Raw genomic sequence first — 11,035 nt, 5'->3', positions numbered from 1 at the left:
TACATATATATTAATAAATAAAACTAGGTTCCATACCCAGCTCCAAGTGCAATGTGGGGCTTGAACTCACGACCCTGAGATCAAGACCTGAGCTGAGATCAAGAGTCAGACACTCAACCAACTGAGCCACCGAGACACCCCTAAGTTATTCTTAATAGTTTTACACTAACATTTCAGTAGGAAAATCAGAAAATGGCATTGATAAGCCACTTAATGAAAAAAATACAAATGACCATTAAAAATAGCATTCACCTCATTAGTTACCAAATGCATTTAAATTAAAAGAAAATATCATTATTTGCTTATCAAATTCACAAAGATAAAAAATAATTTTATTCTAAGTGTTGAGAAGAGTATAATGAGATACACTGATATAAATAAAAATGAATACACCCTTGATGGAATGTAATTTGAAAATTCTTACGCAGAAAAATGTGAAGTTTTTGCCCTGACCTAGACATTCTACTGCCAGGAAACCATCCCAAGGAAATGACCAGAGAAGAATATAAGTATTTATGTACAAGAATATTTATTGCACTATTACTTATAAGAAGAAAAAAATTGAAAGCAACCTAATGTCAAGTACTAGAGGAATGCCTAAGTAAATTGTATGACTTAAGATGAAATATTCAGCAATCATTAAAATTGTGTTTTGGAAGAATTTTAGCAGCATGGGAAAAGTACAAAATGTATCATTAAGTGAAAGAAACAGACTATTCTACTTATGCTAAACAGCAATATATCATACATATAAAATAAACCTGGAAAGAAATACACCAAAATATCATCAGTGATTCTGTCTGGGTAATGAGATAATAGGTAATCTTTATCTTATTATTTAAATTTCATTATATTTTCCAAATGTTCTTTAATGAGCATGCATTATTTTATTATCAAGTAAATTTTAAAAATATATTATATTTATACACACCGTACATGATGCCTCTATAACCACATTATGTCCTCAGCAGAACAGGAACAGATTATATACCCTTACAATAACATATAAGGCCTTTCATGATATGTTCCCTACTTACCTCATTTTATTTTTTACTCGTCTCAGATCTTTCCACTTCATTTTAGTCATGCTGAACTACTCGCAATCTCTCTGAATGTGTTTATCTACAGATGCTGGGGGTTTTTTTGTTTGGTTGGTTTTTTTTGGTTTTTTTTTTTCCCCCTGGAATGCTGTGGGCTTGATTTCAGGAGCAGAGACATTCATTCTTTTGGAGGAGAGACTTGTAAGAACAAGACAGGGCCTATGGTCGGGGAGGTTCTGGGGTATCAGGCAAAACACCAAGACAGAAACTCAGGCAGAGAAATAGGGTGGAACCCCAGTCATCAATCGAGACACCAAGAATCACACTAACTTAGTAAACCATAAATGCACTGAAACTCTCTGCGAGTCCTGGCTACAGCTGCTTCATGCTGAGTCTGTAACGCCCGCTAAAACACTTCAGTCCTGCCCCTAAGAAGTAGCCGTATTTTCATTTAAAAACAACATCTAAATAAACAAGCAAGCAAACAATCAAATCAATGAATAAATACAAAATCAAATTCTAAAACGAAATTTTAAAAAAATGACTGCAATTATTACATCATTATTTAACTTCATGAGAAGGAATGATGAGGAATTTATTATATCCTTAATCCTTACTGAATAATCATGGAGGTCAACCTCTGGCAAACTTCACCTAAATATGAGCTTCTCAACCTTTTTCACATTGTGGAGCACATAGAAAATGGCATTTATATGGCACTCAGGGGTATATCCATGAGGACGCTTGTGGACAAAGGTGATCTGTCTTGGGTCTCTGTGGGCCCCAGGCCCTGCCCAGCTTCCCTTACGGCTGAAATGATCACTATCTCTGCACACCTGAGACACATTCCCCGCACACCAGCTCTGATCTGCATCATTCCAAGCAGAGGCACATCTAGTCTGTTTGGAAATGTCCCCAGGAAAAGAGTTTCTACCCCTCTTCCCGAGGTAAAATTTTCCCTCAGATTTCACCATGTGAATACCAGCCAAAGATCCTTTATTTTAAACCACGTGCCAATCTAGCTCATTTAAGGACTTTATTTCAGGTGGACGGCCATGATTACATGCTTCAGAAAAGCAATCTCCTGTCACTTTCTTTTGTTTAACACCCTCATGCAACGCATACCTTATGTATGGGGACCAGACTATCACTTGCATTTTCACAGATTGCTTAATAAGTATCTTTGCAATCAGGAGTCAGCAAAATTCTAGAGGTAGATACAGAAGTAAATCAGTTAGAGTCAGCCAACAGTTATTTTCCTCCGTTTGTGTGGGACCCTATCATAGATGATTGGGGAGGGGACAAGGAGCAAAAGAAAGAGAAGACATGACAAGTGTGTGTGGAATACTGTCTTCTGGTGTTTTTTCATTAAAAACAGACTTGTTTCCCTCTTGCTTATCCTCTGCTAAAGGACTAGCCCTAAGTGTCCTGCTTATTTTTGGTGATTGTAGTTCCAAGGATTAATGAATATGGTCAAAGGGATTTATCTGGAAGCACTGACAAGCTGCTTATTTTTAAGGGAATAATATCATGCTATCTGTTACAAACCACTTGGGTTTCATTTCTTTCCACCAAGAATAGGAACAAGTATCTTTTGACTTTCTAAAATTGCCGCTTACCTGAATTAGTTCCTACCATGAATGGTTAATGGGAAGAAGTGGTAGTCTAGACTTTAGGTTTGCTGTTTTTTTCTGTTCCTCTTCCCACCCCCCCGCCCCCCGCCACCACACTCTCCAGTATAGAAGTGTCTGTGCTTAAAGCTGTGTAATCATGTATTTTTTTTCCTGCCACAAAATACTTCCTTAAACTGATACATATATCCCTTACACTAGAAAGTAGTGGCTACTGCTTCCTGCTTAGTACCTATTTTCTTGATAAATAATACTTGTCCTAACAATGACAGTGGCAGCAATATAGAAAAATGTCAAAGAGAGGATTTAGGTAAATGACCTACTCCATGCATCTTGAAGGACATCCAGACCTGGGAGAAGCAAAGCTTTCTCATCATAACTTTTTAACAGAAACTAGTGATTATATGGGATCTGTATTTTTTTCAGTGCATATAAACTGTGTTATTTGCCATAGGTTTATAGAATGGGATGTGTGAGCAGGCTTTTATGAAGCTGTTTTCTTTCATCTTAGTCAACAGGCTTACAATTTGGTTACCTGCCAATGGATCAGAGGTGGGGCCTTGTGTTATGGCTTTATAGGGCAATCAGCTGGGTTTTTCTAGCCCGTGTGGATAACTGAAAGCAGGGCCAGCCCACAGCCTTGTCAGCCATGTTTTTCTTATTTTAAAAATAGCTAAATTATACCCAGCAACTTTACTCCTAGGTATTTAGCCAAGAAAAATGAAAACACATATCCACAGAAAAATGGTGCACAAATGTGAATACCAACATTATCCATAGTAGGCAAAAAGGAAAGCAATCCAAATGTCCATCAGCTGATGGTATATCCATACAATAGAACACTATTCCATTGTGGTATATCCATACAATAGAATATGTGTTATAGCCATACAACAGATATTATTCAGCAGGAAAGAGCAACGACGTACACACTACAACACGGATGGGCCTCAAAAACATTTTGCTAAGTGAAAGAAGCCAGTCACAAATCACTGGGACTCCATTAATATGAAATGTTCAGAACAGGCAAATCCATAAAGACAGAAGTAGATTAGGTTGTCACGGCTGGGGGAAGGGGGAGGTGAGGAAAAAAAGGGAAATGCCTATTAATTGGTATGGGGTTTCTTTTGGGGGAGATAAAAATGTTTTAAAGTTGGTCATGGTGATGTTTGCACAACTCTGCCAATACATTGAGAACCACTGAAATGTACACTTTAAATAGATTAATTATAAGGTATGTGAATTATATTTCAATAAAGCTGTTATTACTATAATAGCTCAATTATAACTCTCTACCAGTAAGAGTGGGTGGGGAATAGCGACTTCCTTTCAAAGAGCACAGTATAGAAAGAGGGGGGCGAAGAGTCACTTCACAGTGGAGAAAGCTGACAAACACTACCTCAGCCAGGTGATCCCGGCTGACATGATACGCTGAGAATGTCCCTTCACCTCTATGGTCTTTCTCCCCAAAACCCATAACTCTAGTCTAAACATGAATAAAACATCAGACAAATCCCAACTGAGACACAATCTAAAAAATATCTGAGTAGCATGCTTCAGAACTGTCAAGGTCATCGAAAACGAAAAAACTGTTATAGCCAAGGAGACATGGGGACTGGATGTAATGTGATGTCTTGGGTAGGATCCTAGCATAGAAAAGGGACATTAGGTAAAAACTAAGGAAATCTGGATGAAGTATAGAGTTTAATAATAATAGATCAATATTGGTCCACTAATCGTGACAAAGTTACCATACTAATGTAATATGTTAATAACAGAGGAAACTGGGTGTTACCTAGCTTCCCTGAGCCTCAATTTCTCATCTTTACAGTGGGGATAATAATACTGCCTACCTCATTGGTTTGGGGGATTTAAATGATTGAAGCCATTTGATATAAAATGTTTCAACAGTGCCTGACAAATGGCTAAGTGCCAACAGTGCCAGCTATTATTACTACCATAGCTACCCACGTTTCTCAGGTATTTTATTTTAAAATGAGGTCGTGACAAAGAAAAAAGTCTACCGAGTGCATATGTAATTTTGTAAGAGGTTCAGAAATGCTGCCCTTTTTACAATGTTTATTAAGTAAATAAGTGCCTGTTTCAGAGGGAGGTGGTAAGGAATTGAATATGTAGATACATTTTTCTCCTTAAACCATCTACATTTTAGATGGAATGGGAAGGAAGTGAAAGAAGATATATACCCTAGGGAGAAAAGATAAAGTCAATATATTATTTTGAATTCAGAATTAGTGGGGGACAAATAAATAAGAAATGTACTGTTCCCTCCCGTAGAACCTCGTGCCAGAACAAGTAAATAGCAAAATTGATTTTAATTACAGTTTTTCACTCTTACTCACCTTTATCTGATGGCCATCCTCAGGGGCAGTAAAATCTCCATGGGAAATGGCACAAGAAGTTCTAAATAACTAGTTCCCAAACAAAAAACACCTGGTTACAAATATATATATATGATATATATATATATATATATATCATACTGAATGCCCAGATAAGCAACTGTTAAATAAAAATACTTTTTTAGTATACATATGTCTCAAATATTGCATGAGAATACTTCATACTAGACAAATATTCATTGTTTATCTGAAATTTAAATTTAACTGGTGTCCTGTATTTTTATTTGCTACATCTGGCAACTCTACCCAAGGATAAGTATGCTTTTCGATGTTTACGATATTTTCTTTCTAAAATTATCATAAGAAACTTAGGAAGATGAACAGCAGCCCCTTTGCACACCTCATTCATGTACGAAGCAGCAATTCTGTAAGCCGTAGTAAGAATGCTTTCTTTCTATCAAAGGTCACTGACTAGTAGGGAAAAAAAATTAGAAGTTACAGCAAGTCTATCTTTAAAGAAATAGAAATTTATCAAATCACCAGCTCCTTCATCTCAATTCAAGAAAGAAAATGGAGAAAATGTGAATAAATGCAAGAGGTACAGAGAGGGAGAGAGCAGAAGAGGGAAAAGGGGAGGGAGAAAGCATCCTAGCCTTGAGATGTGTCAGTGGAGGCGCAGGGCTTAAGGAGGCTGCGGGCTTCAGTGGGCAGCACCCAGCAGAGGGGTGGGAGGTGAGGTCACAAGAGCCTGACCACCGTCCCGCCCAGCCGAGGACCAGGTGGGTGGATATGAAGGGGTGGATATGAAGGGATCCCACCTAGGCTGCTGCCCAGGAATCCTCTGCTTTCCGCTCAGAGGAGGCTGTTGGCCTTGAAGAAAGGAAGGAAGGAAAGCAGTGGGAGAGGAAAGGAGGGAGTAGTGGAGGGAGGGAGGAAGAGGAGGTGCCCAGCTTTCTCTTTAGTTATATGTAATGCTTTATCTACCTCGGCAAAAGAGAGCCCTTTTTTTTCCCCTAAAAAATGGGTAATCTCAAGTTTGGCTTGGGAATTAAATCTGTCTCTGTCTCCCCTCCCCCCGTGCACACACATGCACGCACACCCCATGATTACACTCTACATGTTTGACCCTGACTCTGTTCAGCTTCATGTTCAGCATCCTTGAACCTGGCCAAGTGGCAAAGGTGAGGAAGAACTGAGTCACCAAAGATAAAGTATAATTTAAGTAATCCATCTATAAATCATAAAGATTTAGTTGTACGTTAAATTGTTACCAGGCCTAAACAGTCAGACTTTGAGAAAAGATTTTGAGCCACTAAATTTTAGAACTTTCAAAAAAATGAAAAAGCAAAAAATACTGAGGATGGGGAAATTAATTTCTATTGTGTGTACCTTTTTAAAAGCACCTGGATATGAACATTTCAGAGAGAAGTTTCCTTACGCATCATCACAAGAAAACGTAAATGCAATCTTGGTTAAAACATGGACATGTCAAAACTCTTATACATGCCTCAGTTGTCTGGGGAGAAAATGCCTAAAATCAAGAAGCAAGGATGGTAAGAGGAGTGTTTGGGGTTGTTTAATTTAGAAGGAAGCCTGGATAATAGCCAATAAATTTCTTGGCTTTAAATAAGACCCTGGTGACATGTTTCATTTTGATTTCTGAGATTAATTAATTATGGGAAAAACCTTAGAATTTATTTAAAGGGTTACATGGGAAAAGTCATACACCAGTAAGAGGAGTTTGGTCTGAGATTGAGAAGTTCCAAGATAGGATGACTGGCATGTGGAAAATTACTAAGAAACAAATAATGGCTAATGTTCTTGTTTTCCAAATTAGAAAGAAGGAATTATTTTTGATACTGCTGTAGAGATCATTAGAACCTTTACAAACTATTTTTGGGAAAGAACTTGGTGTACAGCAAGCTCCTGGAAGATGAATAAAAAGATTCAATGAAGAAATAAATACAGATCATTTTACTAGTTTGGAACTGGTTTTGTCAATTTAGATTTCTTAAGCATTTGCTAAGATAACTGCAAAAAAATACTATGAAAATGAGTGCAGCCAAACATCAGAGTTTAAAGAAACATACCATAGCTCTGTTGAAATTCAAAATGCAAAAGTGAAGATTTAATTTTGGTCTGTCTTTATCTGTATCTGAGAACAGTTCCACATGCTTCATTTGCTTTTCAATTTTTTTTGTAAACTATAGAATATTCAAGAGATTTTTCTACCGTGAAATGCACCCAAAAGACACACACACACACACACACACACACACACACACACACACACTTTTTGAAAAAGGAAAAACATAAGACATGAGCAAAAGATCTCATCTAGAAGCTAAATTTTAGCTCATCTCCTCAGTCTTCTCTCCTTGGTTAGTCTGAGGTTTTCTGCAAAATAATAAAAATAATGGCAATGTCACATGTCTGGTCACATACTCATTCTTTTTCAACTTCCCTCTTTATCTCATGCCTCTCCTTTGTCAGAGTTCTTTTACAACTTCTGATTATTTTTCAAAAGTTTTATTTATAGTGTGTTCTAAAAAGTCACGCTAATAGCTTGTTCCCTTTATTAATTACTACTTTTACTGGAAAAATCTTTAGCCATGATTTAATTCTTTTTTTGTACCAGACGTCCCTTGCCTAATCTGCCTGTAACTCCAGATTTTGCAGCTTTCCACATACATTGCTTCATATTTTCCAATGAAAAAGATCACTTTTTTAGAATTACCATTATGTAAATGTTACTCTTCTTCCAGAAAATTCTGCAGAAGCTTAATTCATCCCCACCAAGAGTATCAGTTTAGGTAAGCAAATCCTAAAATATACAATGTCTTCTATTTGGCACAAGTAATAGTTTTGAGGAAAATAATTAATAAAAGAATTCTCAAAATGTACAGAGTAAATAGGTATAGTTTAATAAAAAATGTTTTCAGTTAAAGCAAAGCACTGAGTTATATTCTATAATATCTACTCTTCCACTTGAAACTGCTCAGTGTAATAAAACTCTGAAAAATACCTTCTTGATAATCGTATCTCACGATTCTATCGTATTCATGCCAAGAGTAAAACTTTCACTTTTGTGCATTGTAATAAGTGGACTTGAATTCTTCTTCCTAATTTAGGAAGATTATTTATTCAGTAGCTATATTTTTTTGGCGCTGCATCGGGATACAGGTGCAGTTCCTTTCTAGATTTCACATTGTCTGGAATGTTCCATGTTTTGATCCAAAATATACTTTATGTTCCACAAATGAGAGGAAGAGTTTAGCAGCCTGGATTCTTTTACAAAAGTACTTTTTTTTTATTCTTTGAAAAAATTCAGTGTTTTACCTATTTTATTCACACTTTCATGATCAATGGGATACTCTTCCCCATGTTTTACTATTTTTCTCACCATAAAAATGATACATGAAAACATACATGAATTTCTGAAAAGTTCAGGAAATATCAAGAAAAGAAAGATCACGAGTATTCCATAAGGCCTTTCAACAATTTGGAGTATCTGTCTTCAAGTTGTTAGTCAATTTTAAATTTTAAAGAAGTTTGCATCTGCTTTTTATTTTTTTTTTATTTTTTAATTTTTTTTAAAGATTTTATTTATTTATTTGACAGAGATAGAGACAGCCAGCAAGAGAGGGAACACAAGCAGGGGAGTGGGAGAGGAAGAAGCAGGCTCATAGCAGAGGAGCCTGATGTGGGGCTCGATCCCATAATGCCGGGATCACGCCCTGAGCCGAAGGCAGATGCTTAACCGCTGTGCCACCCAGGCACCCCTGCATCTGCTTTTTAAATAATATATTGCACACCCTCCATTTTCGACCTCCTGGGTTGGAAAGCCAAGTTTTGTTAATTACTATTTCTCCTCAAAAACAGCCCAGGATTTGATGATGTGAAATTGGGTGGGGGAGGAGGAATTCAGAAATAAAAATATCTGCTGGGATTTAACAGAGGGAAGAGGGTCAAAGCGAGTCAGCGTAAAGAAATTCGTGTCCTAAATATGTAACACAACGCTTAAATTGCTTTGAATTTCTGCAGATTATTGAAGTTACATAAATAAATTTCACCCAACTAGCCCTTCAAATCCTTTCCAGGATTTTTTTGTCCGAAAGGTTAATTATGGGCTTGCAAGTATTGAGAAAAGTATCAGGATATAAGAAATGCTCACTGGTATCGGTATTTTAGGTTTAGATAATGAGTTACAATGCTTAAATATTCTCCAAATAACTTTTTGGTTTGAATAAAATCATGGCAAATAAACTCTTTCCCTCAAAATGCAGTAATAAACTAATAGTAATCAAGGCCTGAGATATTGTAAAAGTGTTGCCTTTTATCATCTGATGCAGTTAGGGTCTCCAAGCTATTGTGTTTCAATATCTAATTAATCATTTCTGAAGACAAATGTTTCCTTTTTTTCAAAATTAGACAAACAAACACATGAGGTCTTATTTAAGATTTAGACTGGGTGACGTATTACAGGATCTCAGGTTTGTTATTCTTTTCTAAGCAGCACTCATTTTGGATGGGTGCTGGGCTAACATGTTTATGACTTCCATTGCCATGCAAAATCATATGTTTTTGTTTGGTGTTGTTTTTGACAATCAATCCCCTACCTGATGGCCCGGGTGACTTAAACTTAGACATTTTCTTCACAATTTTTAGTTACATTTATCAAAATGACAGCACATGTCACCCTTCACTGTTTTTGTCCTCTAAACATTAGCTAATTCTTTAAACTGGGAATTTTTTGCAAGGATCTAGAAAAAGAGAGAAAGGGATATCCGTTGCCAAACATAATGGAATAAATTGTAATCATATTTTTGTAAGTAACTTGTAGATATGTGCTGCAATTTTCCTAACAAATGTTACTTGGTTTCTCCAGCAATTCACTTCAGAAATTACACTCTCTCCCACAATACAAAAAAGTAATGTCACAAAGGTGAATTCTAAGATACATATTGACAATAAAGGGCCGTAAGCACACAGTGGGCAAAAGTCCTAGCAAACTTGAAAAATATTTAACTGAACAATAATGGAGCAATGCCAAATGCTAAAAGTCACCAAAGATAATTTTAATTGTTGTAGATATAATGGTGCTCAATGACAGCTGTTTTGGAACAAAAAGGTTATTTCCTGCAAATTTCAGTAAGTTTTCTCCTAAAATAAACTCTCATTGATTGTTAAAATTACCAATTGTCCTTAATGGCAAATGGACACCAATGTTGGCTAATAACTTTGAGTATGGAGTCATTCCTACATGTTGATTTGTAAACACTATCTGGAGGAAAAATTAAAAAGACATAATGTAGCCCAGTGTTATTTCTCCCTATGGAGATATTACAGGGCTCTTATGTAAGAGAAGTAGTTGAAAAAAATATCTCAAGCAAAAAGTACTTACGAACTGAATGTTGCAACTTTCCCAGTAAGCACAGCTTCCTCTCTCCTTTCCCCTCTTTTTTTGGAAATGACAAGAATAAGCTTTTTTAAAACCTTAATTTTGCTAAATTAAAAGTAAAAAATCTTAGTTATTTAACAAAAGAGACCTAACTTATTAGCAAATAAAAAATGTATTTTGTGTGTTGGCCTAATAGCACTAGGATAAACTACTTTAGATGTTGTGTTTATTTATACATTAAAAGTCTATGTTTAACTTTATCTTGACCCAAGGTTATAATTTTATACATTAAGTATAATGGTCCAATGTTATTTCTTGGCCTTATAAGTTTTTAAAATCTGACAACTACTTGAGAAAAAGTGATGTGGGGAAATACAAAGATCTAAGAGGGAATGGTTATTTTTCTTGAATCCAGAGACATGGTCCTTTAGCTCATATACTATTAATTCATTATATTGCTTCAACTTTTCTAATTAGGAAAAATAATATGTATTCATTATTTTTAAAATTGAAAAGTTCAGAAAAAGATAAAGAATAAGAATCACCTTGACTATATCTCGCCACCCAGAGATAACCACTGGTAAAAAATAAACTTATTTTTTC

The 11,035-nt window shown here is 35.9% G+C and overlaps 1 long non-coding RNA gene across 2 annotated transcripts in view; it reads right to left on the bottom strand.

Annotated features, from left to right (window-relative positions):
- The window catches only part of LOC103669545, a 30,145-nt gene that overhangs the window by 7,828 nt on the left and 11,282 nt on the right, over window positions 1-11,035 (bottom strand). The window contains exon 2 of one of the 2 annotated variants that reach the window (XR_570328.1): window positions 5,032-5,100. The exons of the other annotated variant lie outside the window; for it this stretch is intronic. This is a non-coding gene — a long non-coding RNA (uncharacterized LOC103669545). The remainder of the gene's footprint in view (window positions 1-5,031; window positions 5,101-11,035) is intronic. 2 annotated transcript variants of the gene reach the window in all.

Source organism: Ursus maritimus, unplaced genomic scaffold (assembly GCF_017311325.1).
Source record: "Ursus maritimus isolate PB19 unplaced genomic scaffold, ASM1731132v1 scaffold_14, whole genome shotgun sequence".
NCBI lineage: Eukaryota > Metazoa > Chordata > Mammalia > Carnivora > Ursidae > Ursus > Ursus maritimus.
The sequence above is the reverse complement of the archived record's forward strand: the minus strand, read 5'-3'. Positions and strand labels throughout refer to the sequence as shown.